The sequence below is a fragment of the Copadichromis virginalis genome, linkage group LG17 (genome assembly GCF_057382275.1).
Source record: "Copadichromis virginalis isolate Kocher_CV1m ecotype Utaka linkage group LG17, C_Virginalis_male_GT1.1, whole genome shotgun sequence".
Taxonomy (NCBI): domain Eukaryota; kingdom Metazoa; phylum Chordata; class Actinopteri; order Cichliformes; family Cichlidae; genus Copadichromis; species Copadichromis virginalis.
This window is the reverse complement of record NC_140634.1, coordinates 2,414,459-2,429,662: the sequence shown is the minus strand read 5'-3', so window position 1 is coordinate 2,429,662 and position 15,204 is coordinate 2,414,459. Positions and strand designations below refer to the sequence as shown.

Genomic DNA, 15,204 nt, shown 5'->3' with positions numbered 1-15,204 from the left:
TTTGCTTGAGCTAGAAAGAGCTACTGAACATAAATAAAATGTGCAAAAAGGTATTGAAATTTTTTTTAACAAAATGTACATAAAATAAATTATAAACTAATTTGTATTTTGCTCTCTCTCTTGAGTCCCTGCTGGTATCAGCAGCAGCACTTGTAAAGTGTACCTGAAGAGCTTGGTAGTTCTCCCATACTACTTTCACTGTTCTCTCACTTGAAGCAACCCAAACATAATAACCATAGAACAGTAGAACATAATCTTGAGTCTTGAAGATGGTTCATTTCTTTACCCCTGAAAAATATACAAAAGCAGATTCAGCAAAATACAATCACAGTACACCAAATGAAAAATGAGAAATACTGTACAAATCATTTTACCTAGAAAAGGCTCCAGCACGTTTTGGGCTCCACTTTCCTTTCACTTTGGGCTTCGCAGTTTGTGGATGCTGCACTTCTCCTCCCTAGTGCCAGCCATGTCTGCACATATGTTTGTGCGTTAAACTGATCCAAGGGTGGTCCGTTGCATTTCAGGAAAATCATATTTGAAAGCCTTTTGATGTCGAGAGAGTTTCTTTTATCTGTCAAAGTATCATTCATTGAGCTGAAAGCTCGCTCGCATTCACTTGTTGATACTGCAATGGTGTGGACAGCTGTAAGAAGCGGCTTCAGGGCTGCTGGTGTCTTGGAAGCTTTAAGGTCTTTATACTCCCTAAATCCTAGGACACTTTCCCTCTCCCCAACTCTGAATCTCTGACATAAACGTCTGACCGCTGCATCCCCATATTGAATATCTAGAGATGCAGGCCAGGAGTCAGACTGGAGGACCTTGATGTCTGAGAGGAGGTGACTATCTGTCTTTTCAGATGAGGTTTTACTGACATGCAAGGAAGTTGTTGGAGTCATCCTGCACTTAACATTTTCAGCCAGGCTATGGAAAAATTGGCCATGGTTGATTTTTATAACCCTCTGATTTTCATGCAGGCATACATTTCTGAAGATTTTCTCCCTTTCAGCTTCAATGGCAGTTTGTGTGTAGGGACCAGGTGTGGATACCATTGACTCAAACACCCGGATTTGTCGGTCCAGCTGCCTGTCGGCTTGATCCAAAGTCATGTCCCGTCTCTGGAGCATTCTTGAGAGGTCACTGAGTTCTGTGAGAGCGTCATACATGATGCCAAGATTGACCACAAAAGAAACAGTAGTGAGAACATCATTGAGTCCTTTGTATTTTGCTCTCTCTCTTGAGTCCCTGCTGCTATCAGCAGCAGCACTTGTAAAGTGTACCTGCAGAGCTTGGTAGTTCTCCCATACTGCTTTCACTGTTCTCTCACTTGAAGCAACCCAACGCACTGATAAAACACGGCCTATCACAAGGAGACGTTGTCCAACATTGTGAGCACTCTCAGTTAACTCCCTTTGGTTTTTTGGTGATGCATGGTAGAGGGAGTAAAGCTGATCTAAGAATATTTTAAAGTGGTTGATTCCTCCTACCTCCTTCAAAACATCACAAACTGCCAGTTCCAGTCTGTGATTGAGTCGCCTTGAGGCGACTTTTGTTGTGATTTGGCGCTATATAAATAAAATTGAATTGAATTGAATTGATTGGAACAATGCCAGACAAACAGGTAAGGGAATTTGGAACAAAGCTGCGCAGCAACTCCTGCTTTCCTCCCAAGCATCACTGAGGCTCCATCACAAGCAAATGCCAACAAATGTTCCTGTAGGTAGTGAGGGTCAAAGCCATTATTATGAAGACATCCTAACAGTGCTTCAGTGATGTCCTTTGCTGTGGTCCCCTGCAGCTCAATCAGTTCAAAAAATATTGTCTGGATTTTCACTGGAAATAGCTGACCGCAGGCACACGACAAGCACAGACTTTCCACTTATTGTAGTGGATTCATCAATGAGCACACACAATTTTCTTTCATTCATCACTATGTCATTGACTACCTTCTTTTTCATTTCAGCTGCAATGTGATCCAGTATATTTGCACATGAGTTATTAGAGTGCAAAACTCTGCCCATCTTGACACCATTTAAAACTTGCAACTGGACATCTATTGGCATGTCTGTAAAGGGACGCCCATGCTTGCCAATCTTATAAGCTGTTCTAAACACATTGCAAGTTGAAGCGTAGTCAGCCTTTCTCATATCTTCAGTGTGTTTTTGCATTGTATTTTGTGTTGCCTTCTCTTTTATTTCAACTGCTTTCTTGTGATAAATTGAGTCTCTGTGCTCTTTTATTTTCTTTCGTAGTGAGTTTTGTTGTGCAGCCTTGTCCCTTCCAAAAGACGACATTAAGCACCCACTCCACTCCTGCGACACTCTCTGCCCTTGCTGCATGTCCACGCGAGCACAAACTTGACTACACACACTACAACCCAACTTTTGATTTCTGCTGATCAGCCACTTGTAATTTGTGGAGAAATACCGGACTTGTGCTTGGGACCAACATTCTGGCCACTCATGCTCGCTAACGCGGCTGTTGTCGTCGGTAGAAATGGTGTCATTCTCGTCGTCGCAAAAAGTGCCGTCGTCCGCGGCTGCGGCACTAGTGCAGCTTTCATTAGCTTGCGTCTGACCTGCAGCGATATCATTCTGGCTTGGTGGGGTGTCAGCCAGCGAGTCCTCTGATTCTGACCTTGTTCTTTTACTACTCAGAGTCTGATGCCAGGAGAGCATATTAAGTGTTCATTGTTTTTGTATTTTAACCGAGCAGCTGTTTGCGCGTTTTACACACCCTCTCCGGACCACGTTGAGTTGTTGACATGACAACGGCAAAAGCGACGCATGCGCTTTTCACTTGTAAAACACATTGGTGTATGGGTAATGTAGTCTCTGCTCTCGGTGGGACGAATTAGGAAGCGTGCTTGTGAAGGGCGCTCTGTAAAGCGGCAGCGCAGCCAAACGATTATAACAGATGTGCAAATGAGAGTACCGGTACGCTAAAAGCACGTCCTGGGCGCATGGAGAGGTGGCGGTACTCTCAAGAGCTATATTTAGAAGTGGCGGTACTGAGTACCGGCGCGTACCGGCCCACTTAAAGCACTGCTTAAAACGACATGAACTGATTCACAGTGGGGTCAAAAAGCACCTCTGTGATCAGTGTGGGTCATCCTTCAACACGGCAAGTAACCTTAAAACACACAAACGAGTCCACACAGGAGAGAAACCATACAAGTGCAGACACTGTGACAAAAGCTTCTCATGTTCAGGTAGTCGTAGCAAGCATGAACGTGCACACATGGAAGGAAACTACAGCTGTGAGCAGTGTGACAAGAGCTTCAGGAATCTCAGTTCATACTCTGCACACAAACGATTCCACGTTACTAATAAACTGTTTCACTGTTACCAATGTGCCAAAACATTCACTTCATTATCTGCTCTGTGCAAACATCAGCGCGATCACGCAGCGCTGAAATCGTTCCCATCACAGGACGACAGCGAATCTGAAGAGAGAGAAACATCCTCTTCTGGCGTCAGAGTCCAACTTAAAACCCTGGAGATCAGGCTCCACAGAGATGGGCTCTCCTTAACGTTCTAATGAGGCAATGAATCAAAATGTTCCTGTAGTTCCATGTTAATCTTTATAAATTGTTCTTCTGCAGTGTTTGTGTTCAGTGGTTACCTTTTTTTTCAGTGGTTGGATGAAAAATCAGTTTCCTGTTCTTTCTGTTTTTATTGAATGTATTTTATTAAATAAAGTTCTTAAATAAAGTTAAAAAACTGTTAAATAAAGAATTGTTTGAACGACAAAGATTTTGAGCCATGATGTCATTTCCTGTATTTCAGAGTAAAGACTGAAGTGACAAATGGAAACATGTTTACAGTCATGGAATAAACACTGATGGGTCATTTGTAGGAAGAACTATTGCTGACCTGACAGACTCGACCTTGTTCACAAAGAAAGAAAGGAACTGATGACATGTGTCAGCAGAGGCTTTCAGGGTTGTTTAGAGTAGAGCTGATAGTCTTAAAGAACACGGGGATTATGACAATTTAACACAATGATCTGAGAAAAACATCTGTTTCTCTCATTTTCACTGTATTCTGATCTAATTTCCAACATTCTTTTAATATTTCAAAAGAAACCTGCAAATTGTCTTTCTCCCACTTCCACTCTGCTCTCCTACACTGACGCCTGACTGCTCGGGTGGATTCATTTAACCAGGGCTGTGGAACACGTTTTGGGCGCCTGGTTTTTAATGGGTTCACAGTGTTCAGGGTCTGAGTACAGGTTTCCTGGAACTGCAAAAGCAGCTCATCTGGGGTGGGCCCAATAAGTAATCTCAGGGTCGGTAAAGATTTTCTTTATAAAAGTGGAGGAGAAGAGAGCAGCGGCGGAGTGGAGCACAAGCTTTAAACTCATGCACAAGAGAAACAGGTTTGTGATGAGAGAACACTGAATCCCCAATTTCCAAATATAAAACAGATAAACCATGTGATAACACCAGAGTGTGCTCCTGCTGGTGTGTAGGGCCTTCAACGGACTTTAAAGGTAAAATGACTGAATACATTTAAAAACTCTTGAGCAAGCAGACCATCAGGGCAACAGACATGAATATTAAAATCACCAACTATTATAATCTGATCCTTTTTAGGCACAAATTCAGCCAAAAAAACATGAAAAGTAATTTTAAAAAATCTTTAAATTACTGCACAAACAACTGGTTGAGAGCGTCCTAGTTCAAATATGCCACACAAAAAATGCTGGGTCAAATATGGAGCCAACGTTGGGTTTTTTCAACTGAACAGTGTTTGGTTACTGGTTTGACCCAGCACACTGAGTTACGATAACTGTCCAGAAATTGTGTTAAATTGACCAAGCTGAGGTTACCAAAAATTGGGTCGAAACTTGAACCCATCACAAGGGTTATATTACAATTAACGTTTGGTTTAAAATGTCACAGCCAGGAGGGTCAGCAGGGCGCTGATCAGCTGTTTCTGCCTTTCTCTCTCTCTCTCGTTCTTTTTCTCGCTGAACCTCATTGCGGGTTCACGCCCTCAGCCCACGCCCCTCGGAGGAAGAAGGAGGGAATCTCCCTTTCAGATCATTTCATACACCTTTGTGAGCAACATTTCACGCTTCCATCAGAGCTAAATGAGCCCTCATTCATTTGATCATATTTGGTTCATGTCCTGGGATTCATGTATTCCTGGGATAGATGCTAGAGAACCTGGGCGCATGACTTTGGGTAACTTGCATCAAAAACAAAAAAAATGTTCCCAACAGTTCTTCATCAATCAGCCTATTAGTGCTTCCCAAATCTGCTTTTTCAAAAACTCCCAAAGGCACTTTTAAGAACCACGTCAGTCTTTTTTAAATATGTACTTACTGCTGCCCTTATTTGTTCGTCTCTCTGTTTCTGCCTCTCTATTGGTCTCTCTCTCTCTCTCTCTCTGTGTGTGTGTGTGTGTGTGTGTGTGTGTGTGTGTGTGTGTGTGTGTGTGTGCTTATATCCAGGTGAAATGGAGTGGAGCATATCAGGATGGGGCTGGTTTGACACTAGGGGAGGCGGTGGAGCAGTGTCGTTCTGTCAAAGATTGCAATTACCACAAAACATTAGTCCAAAGCATGCGAGAAGGCCAAATCCTGCACTAGATTTGAAGTGTCTAACTATGATGAGAGAAAATGGTAACATTACGTTTCCTTTGTTTGCAGGACAGACATGCTAACTCTTATGGCCATGCACTGGAACCAACAAACGTTAGACAACCTGGCCACCTCCCTGACCCACCAATATCAGAAGGTCATGATATTGGTATTGTATTTTTAGATGATTACTCCTCTGTGTTCTAAATTTACTTTTACAATAATTGATTACACAGCGGTGAAGAGTAGACTTTATCAAAGTAGATGTCTTTCTGAAAGCACTGTAACTAAGTTTAAGAATATAATCCACCCACTGTTATCATCTCCAATGCCCTGTACCAACACAGAGCAAAGCAGCTATCTGAACGCTACCCCAACAGAGGTCGATTATCTTGTTAATAATTTCACCTCCTCACTACGTACGACTCTGGATACTGTAGCTCCTGTGAAAACTAAGGCCTCAAATCAGAAGTACCTGACTCCGTGGTATAATTCTGAAACACGTACCCTAAAGCAGATGACTCGTAATCTGGAGAGGAAATGGCGTGTCACAAATCTAGAGGATCATCATTTAGCCTGGAGAAATAGTTTGCTGCTTTATAAGAAAGCCCTCCGCAAAGCCAGAACATCTTACTATTCATCACTGATTGAAGAAAATAAGAACAACCCCAGGTTTCTCTTCAGCACTGTAGCCAGGCTGACAAAAAGTCAGAGCTCTTTTGAGCCAACCATCCCTTTAACGTTAACTAGTAATGACTTCATGAACTTCTTCACAAATAAAATTTTTATCATTAGAGAAAAAATTACCAATAATCATCCCACAGATGTAATATTATCTACAGCTACTCTTAGTACCATTGATATTAAGTTAGACTCTTTTTCTCCAATTGATCTTTCTGAGTTAACTTCAATAATTACTTCCTCCAAACCATCAACGTGTCTTTTAGACCCCATTCCTACAAAACTGCTCAAAGAAGTCCTGCCATTAATTAATTCTTCGATCTTAAATATGATCAACCTATCTCTAATAATCGGCTATGTACCACAGGCCTTCAAGCTGGCTGTAGTTAAACCTTTACTCAAAAAGCCATCTCTAGACCCAGCAGTCTTAGCTAATTATAGGCCAATCTCCAACCTTCCTTTCATATCAAAAATCCTTGAAAGAGTAGTTGTCAAACAGCTAACAGATCATCTGCAGAGGAATGGTTTATTTGAAGAGTTTCAGTCAGGTTTCAGAGCTCAGCACAGCACAGAAACAGCTTTAGTGAAGGTTACAAATGATCTTCTTATGGCCTCTGACAGTGGACTCATCTCTGTGCTTGTCCTGCTAGACCTCAGTGCAGCGTTCGATACTGTTGATCATAATATCCTATTAGAGCGATTAGAACATGCTGTAGGTATTACAAGTACTGCACTGCAGTGGTTTGTATCATATCTATCTAATAGACTCCAATTCGTGCATGTAAATGGAGAGTCCTCTTCACACACTGAGGTTAATTATGGAGTTCCACAGGGTTCAGTGCTAGGACCAATTCTGTTTACATTATACATGCTTCCCTTAGGCAGTATCATTAGAAGACATAGCATACATTTTCACTGCTATGCAGATGACACCCAGCTCTATCTGTCCATGAAGCCAGATAACACACACCAATTAGTTAAACTGCAGGAATGTCTTAAAGACATAAAGACCTGGATGGCCGCTAACTTTCTGCTTCTTAATTCAGATAAAACTGAGGTTATTGTACTCGGCCCTGAAAATCTTAGAAATATGGTATCTAATCAGATTCTTACTCTGGATGGCATTACCTTGGCCTCCAGTAACGCGGTGAGGAACCTTGGAGTCATTTTTGACCAGGACATGTCCTTCAATGCACATATTAAACAAATATGTAAGACTGCTTTCTTCCATTTGCGCAACATCTCTAAAATTAGAAATATCCTGTCTCAGAGTGACGCTGAAAAACTAGTTCATGCATTTATTACTTCCAGGCTGGACTACTGTAATTCATTATTATCAGGATGTCCAAAAAACTCACTGAAAAGCCTTCAGCTAATCCAAAATGCTGCAGCAAGAGTGCTGACAGGGACTAGAAAGAGAGAGCATATTTCTCCTGTTTTGGCTTCCCTTCATTGGCTTCCTGTTAAATCCAGAATTGAATTCAAAATCCTGCTCCTCACATACAAGGTCTTAAATAATCAGGCCCCATCTTATCTTAATGACCTTGTAGTACCATATCACCCTATTAGAGCGCTCCGCTCTCGCTCTGCAGGCCTACTTGTTGTTCCTAGAGTATTTAAAAGTAGAATGGGAGGGAGAGCCTTCAGTTTTCAGGCCCCTCTTCTGTGGAACCAGCTTCCAGTTTGGATTCGGGAGACAGACACTATCTCTACTTTTAAGATTAGGCTTAAAACTTTCCTTTTTTCTAAAGCATATAGTTAGGGCTGGACCAGGTGACCCTGAATCCTCCCTTTGTTATGCTGCAATAGATGTAGGCTGCCGGGGGATTCCCATGATGCATTGAGTTTTTCCTTTCCAGTCACCTTTCTCACTCACTATGTATTAATAGACCTCTCTGCATTGAATCATATCTGTTATTAACCTCTGTCTCTCTTCCACAGCATGTCTTTATCCTGTCTTCCTTCTCTCACCCCAACCGGTCGCAGCAGATGGCCGCCCCTCCCTGAGCCTGGTTCTGCCGGAGGTTTCTTCCTGTTAAAAGGGAGTTTTTCCTTCCCACTGTCGCCAAAGTGCTTGCTCATAGGGGGTCATATGATTGTTGGGTTTTTCTCTGTATCTATGAAGCGCCTTGAGGCGACTTTTGTTGTGATTTGGCGCTATATAAATAAAATTGAATTGAATTGAATTAAATATTTGGAGTAAACATGTCTTTAATGCTTTGTTTTTTAATCCCAACTTTTTAATGTGGGCCACAAAAGCTGTTCTAAGCCAGCTTCAGTTGGCAGTGACTGACAGTCAACTGGATGACTGTGATGTAAAGGAGCGGGCAGAAGAGTTGAGCAAAAACAGGTTCAAAAATGTGATGCTGATTGCACAATGACTTTATGTTAAGTGCAACTATCTCATTTCTTCTAAGCAGCAACAACAAGCACACGTGAAGCACAAGCTTCAGCTGTCAACCTAAAATCACTTACGACTTCAGACGTTCTTTGCGAACTGATATCTAACTTTGCTCTAAATGCATTTCAGTCTGTCAGCCTTAGAGCAAAGAGAAAGGCATTCGATATCATCATGGCAGTAAGAAGACTCGAGGAGGAAAAGAAGATTGTTGTTAGAGAGATGGACCATCACTGGAAATCTCTTTCAACTTATGATGATACCCTGAAAGAGCCGTCCTGCCAGTGACATATTTAAAAGTATGTATTTAAGTTATGCATACATACAAAATTTCAGTCAGTTCAACTGCACATAATAATCGATCAAAGTCCAAATGCCACCATCTCTATACACTAAAGACAATTAATGTATTGGTCATTAAATTATAGCATATTTCCATAAATTATGTGGTTTAACGTATTTGTCATGACATCCTAAATTTTATACTACATAATAATAATAATGGAAACTTTAAGTCTCAACATAAAAAAGTACTACAAGTTCACACATCTCAATGAACCTTAGATTTTTTTATTTTGACTTGCAGTAGCAGTACTCTGTATAATTACACCAGCCTTCATAGTTATAACTAAACAAAATACATGCTTCTAATGCCAACTTTATTTGAGAAAGTACAGGAAAGAGAGTGATGGGTTTATGGGCTCAGTTGCTGGTTTCAGATCATATTCATGGCAACATGACACTGACTATGTGAATTACAGCCTCCAGTACAGTCAAAGGGACCCGGTTAATGCAGTGATGCGAACCACTTTTCACATTTGACACTCACTTTTTACAGAATGTAGTGAAAAAACAAATGTTGTACAAAACATTAAAATCTTGAATTAAAACATTCAAGATAAGAATACAGAACTACTGTTGTAGGTAACAACATAAGATAAAGGTTTTTGCATAACACAATGCATTTAAACAAGTATAAATATGTGTCTAACACTTCTAACCAATCAAACTGCTTAAAATGAACACAGTCAGTTCACCTGTCAGTGAACAGCAAAGACCAATGTGGTATCTGGATGTGTGGATCTTTGGTTCCACATATTTTTGACACTTTTCTCCATAGACAGTACACAACTACAGTTTGCAGGCATTATATTTTACTTGTTTGTAGAAAAACAGTCAACACAACATCATGAAAAGACTTGCTCAGTGGCTGAAGGAGGTGGCACATCAGGCATGGCAAAGTGGGGGATGTAAAAAACCCTGAAATCTGCTGGCAGTTGGAGCGTTGGCAGACCGGACCGAGTTTCGATGCTTGAATCTTTTAGTCTTTATTTTTGGTCCCCACTATTTAAAACTGATTTTCCTCTCAGGCAAATTCGGTAGCTAACTTTTATAAACTACCCAGCGAGACTCTGTTGACATATTTGGCAGGTGTCGCAGACTATAGGTTATCTGAAAGGTGGTAGTGCTGAGGGCTCAAGCTCGAGCAGATCTTTTCAAAACTACCAGGAGAGAATCTGCTGATATATTTGGCAGCTGTCGCATACTTCAGAAGAAGACACACTAAGTGGAGGCAACTCGTTTAGTGTACGAGTCAACGTTAACTAACAGTAACGTTATCATCACAAAACCGTCATCTCAAAGGTGGTAGCTGAGGGGTCGAGATGACAGAAAAGCTGGAACAGATTCTGTCACAGCCTGACATTGAAGTTATTCAGCAGGTATGATTAAAGTTAACGTTAGCATTACTTTGCCCGGCTACAAGGGAACTTTTTGACACGGCTGCTGTAAATACGCTAGCTGATGTTTGTTAAGTTTTGGTTAGCTAACTGTAATACCACTGGTACTGATATTTAACACACTGGGTTCTCATATTAGCCGTTTACTGCCTGAATAGTTGGTACCTTAAATAAAATTCAGGCTTCGGTTCAGAGTCAAACATTTAGTAAACAATTAAACAAATAAAAGTAAACTGCAATAAATTACAGGTAGTAATAAAATACACTACTAACTCTTTTACGCTACGTCCACACCTACACGGGTATTTATGAAAACGAGGCTGTTTCTATGTGTTTAGGCCTTTCGTCCACACATAAACAGCGTTTCGAATCACTGAAAATAGAGATTTTTTAAAACTCAGCTTTTGTGTTTACGTTTGGACGAGGAATACAGAGTTCGTCACGCAACGTCAAAGGTGTGTGCCTTTTTTCATGTCACGCTGTGCGCCAATTGTTGTTTACATGAGATGAATTTAATAATAATAATAATACATTTTATTTATGAGCGCCTTTCAAGTCACCCAAGGACACTTTACAATAGGATAAAACACTTAGTAAAACAATGGCAGAATAAGAACAATAAAACAAAAGCACAAGACAAAATTAACAAACAGTGGATTCACAGTGAGTATGCAGATTTGAACAGATGAGTTTTGAGTTGGGATTTAAACTGGGGGAGAACCAATATTTCTTATTTCTGAGGGCAGAGAGTTCCACAGCCTGGGAGCAGAGCAGCTGAAAGCTCTGCTTCCCATGGTGGTGAGGTGGAAGGAAGGTACAGCAAGCTGGATAGAAGAAGAAGATCGAAGTGAACGGGCAGAACAGGTGGTGGTTAACAGGTCAGAAAGGTAGAGAGGAGCGAGGTTATGAAGGGCCTTGAAGGTGAGCAGAAGAAGTTTGAATATTATCCGGAATTTCACAGGGAGCCAGTGAAGTTCCTGAAGAACAGCAGCAGAGTTCTGAACCAGTTGAAGCTTATGGAGGGATTTTTGGGGGAGACCATGCAGAAGAGAATTGCAGCAGTCAATACGGGAGGTAACAAGACTGTGGACAAGAATGGACGTAGACTGGGTGGAAAGAGAAGGAAGCAATCTGTTAATGTTACGTAGATGGAAGTAGGCAGAACGGGTGAGATTATTGATGTGAGATTTATAGGAAAGCGAACTGTCTAGGATGACACCAAGGCTCTTAACCTGAGGAGAAGGGAAAACTGTGGAGTTATCGATGGTGAGTGAGAAAAGGTTCGCCTTCAAAAGGTTGGATTTGGTGCCAATAAGGAGGATCTCAGTTTTATCCTCATTGAGCTTTAGAAAATTAGAGCTAAACCAGGATTTTAACTCGGATAGACATTCTGTAAGGGAAGAAGGTGGGAGGGAGGAATCAGGTTTGCAAGAGAGATATAACTGGGTGTCATCAGCAAAACAGTGAAACTGAAGATCAAATTTGCGGAAAATGGTACCTAGAGGGAGGATGTATATTATGAAGAGAAGAGGGCCTAAAACTGAGCCTTGAGGTACACCAGAGGTGACGGGGAATAGACGAGAGCGGAATGATCTTAGTTGAATAAACTGGGAACGGTCGAGGAGATATGATTGAAACCAGGCGAGGGGTGTGTCAGAGATGCCGAGAGAGGAAAGTCTGCTTAGAAGGACAGAGTGAGAAATGGTGTTGAAGGCTGAGCTCAGATCTAAAAGGACGAGAATGGTGAGAAGACCAGAGTCAGCTCCGATTAGAAGATCGTTAGTGACTTTAAGTAGAGCAGTTTCTGTACTGTGACATGAGCGAAAACCAGATTGAAATCTCTCGTAGATGTTATTATTAACCAGGTGTACATGAAGTTGAGCTGCAACCACTTTTTCGAGTATCTTAGAAATGATGGGTAAATTGGAAATTGGACGGAGGTGGATAGAGACAAAATACTGTCAAATATGGTCACCCTAATATTTCAGTTCAAAGTGGGTATAATGTTCCAGGACATAAAATCTATATGTAACTTTCTATCTCTGTTTAGAAACTTTTTCAACCCGGGGTAGTTTTGATACAGTGCAGACAATGCACTGCCTAATTCAGCATGCTGGTATCCTGTATTACCCTGGTGGTTGTCCTCGGTGGGATTCTCGTTGCACACTTTGTGCTGAGCTTGACAAAACTGACCCATGGCTCCAAACACTGCCCTGCAAACATCCTCATGGGGAAACTGGGGAGAAAAGAAAGAGAGAATACCCCCCCCCCCCCCCCCCCCAAAAAAAAGCATCAAAACTACAGCTTACTGGGTGGGGCTGCCAGACATACAGACATAAAAGGTTCAACGACTGACCCTGACATTATGGCAGAACCAACAAGGTTTGACCCCTAAAACGGGACACTGTAATGCCAGTCCTCGAGGCCAAATAGTAAACTATTCCTGCTGTCCATTATTGCCTTGGTCAGTAGCAGGTATTCTGAGATTAGAGGAAACACCAAAAAAGGTCTCTAGTGGGGGTTAAGGTCACAAACCTCTTGTTATGAAAAGACCAATGAACCACCATATCACTTCCATATCACAAAAGAACAAGTGTGTTAAACTAAGATATTTTTGTCAGAGCATTATCAACATATCCTTTGAAAAAGTAAAGTATTAATAAAATGCTACAGGCACAACACCTAGCAGGAAAACATTTATTTTAAGGAAAGGGTTTTTAATGTTTATTACACACATTGGGTTTTGGTGTGAGTACTTGGAAGAAGATGAACTACGTGTGTGCATGTATGTGAGCCTTACCCAGCCACATCATGGATATCTGTCTCTTTGTCATCTTCCAAAAAATCCTCTGTATTTTTTTCCTCATTGTTGTCGTCATCGTCATCACTGTCCAGCAGAACAAACGTCTTGTCCTCCTCAAGCTGTTTCTGAAAACAATAAAATAGGAGGTGGGAAATTAAAATACTCGTTTTAACTGGGAATATTTCAAACACAAGCGCTACAGCAATAATTTCTACCATGATGCCTTCACTGGACTTCAGGGCATACAGCATGACAGTTATTATGGCAGTGAGGTGAGGAGTGAGGCAGGTTTGAACATGGATACAGCAGCGTAGAGGCTGTACATGAAAGAGGGGGCGACAGAGAGGTGAAGGACAACCAACAGGTAAGCTGAAGCTTTTCTGTACTACTATTTATGAAAATGGTAAATGGCCTGTATTTATATAGAGCTTTACTAGTCCCTAAGGACCCCAAAGCGCTTTACATATCCAGTCATCCACCCATTCACACACACATTCACACACTGGTGATGGCAAGCTACATTGTAGCCACAGCCACCCTGGGGCGCACTGACAGAGGCGAGGCTGCCGGACACTGGCGCCACCGGGCCCTCTGACCACCACCAGTAGGCAACGGGTGAAGTGTCTTGCCCATAGACACAACGACCGAGACTGTTCAAGCCGGGGCTCGAACCGGCAACCTTCCGATTACAAGGCGAACGCCCAACTCTTGAGCCACGATCGCCCCTGAAGACCACAACAACACAATACAGCGGCTTGCAAAAGTATTCGGCCCCCTTGAACTTTCCCACATTTTGTCACATTACAGCCACAAACATGAATCAGTTTTATTGGAATTCCAGGTGAAAGACCAACACAAAGTGGTGTACACGTGAGAAGTGGAACGAAAATCATACATGATTCCAAACATTTGTTACAAATAAATAACTGCAAAGTGGGGTGTGCATAATTATTCAGCCCCCTTTGGTCTGAGTGCAGTCAGTTGCCCATAGACGTTGCCTGATGAGTGCTAATGACTACATAGAGTGCACCTGTGTGCATCTAATGTCAGTACAAATACAGCTGCTCTGTGACGCCTCAGAGGTTGTCTAAGAGAATATTGGGAGCAACAACACCATGAAGTCCAAAGAACACACCAGACAGGTCAGGGATAAAGTTATTGAGAAATTTAAAGCAGGCTTAGGCTACAAAAAGATTTCCCAAGCCTTGAACATCCCACGGAGCACTGTTCAAGCCATCACTCAGAAATGGAAGGAGTATGGCACAACTGTAAACCTAAACTCAAAGGCCGAACAAGGAGAGCGCTGATCAGAAATGCAGCCAAGAGGCCCATGGTGACTTTGGACGAGCTGCAGAGATCTACAGCTCAGGTGGGGGAATCTGTCCATTCCCCCACCTGAGCTGTGGGGGAATGGACAGAGGGGGGAATGCAACACAGAGCTGCTAATTAGCGCTTAGTAACAGACTAATAAAAAAACAGAAACGCTACAATTAGCTCATTTAAAAGCTTTCTTCTAATAATAAAATTGTTTCCTTCTCTGTGTTTCATTAGCTTTTGCTGATATCTTTCTGTCAATTACTTTAAAGCAGCTTGAGTCGATGTAGTCAGATGTTTTTTTCCCAAAGGGTTCACAAAAAGCTTGAGAACCGACACCGAGGAGAGCAACAGAAAACCTCATTTAGGAGCTAAACTCTAGATTAACTAAACTCAGATTAAAGTTAGCTCACTGAATGTCTCTTCCCTTTTCTTACGTCCTTAACAAATGCCCTACCAACTTTTCAAAGAGGTTAGGAATTGGAGATCATAGGTACTTTTGGCATGCACTCCTGGTCTCCACCACTACTCCTCACCAGACTGTTATCCTGATGATCTGGTTGTAGCGCAGAGCTTTTACATACCTGATTTCTTAGTGGTGATTAGCTACGTATCTTTGTGGGAGGTTAGGTTGCACTGTGGCTAAGTTGGTTAAAGTGCCAGCCTAGAAAGCAATATAG

The 15,204-nt window shown here is 41.8% G+C and overlaps 1 pseudogene; it reads right to left on the bottom strand.

Moving 5' to 3' along the window:
• Positions 1–1,808: 1,808 nt before the first annotated feature.
• LOC146688736 (E3 SUMO-protein ligase KIAA1586-like) lies at positions 1,809–13,461 on the bottom strand (annotated as a pseudogene).
• Between the last annotated feature and the right edge of the window lie 1,743 nt (positions 13,462–15,204).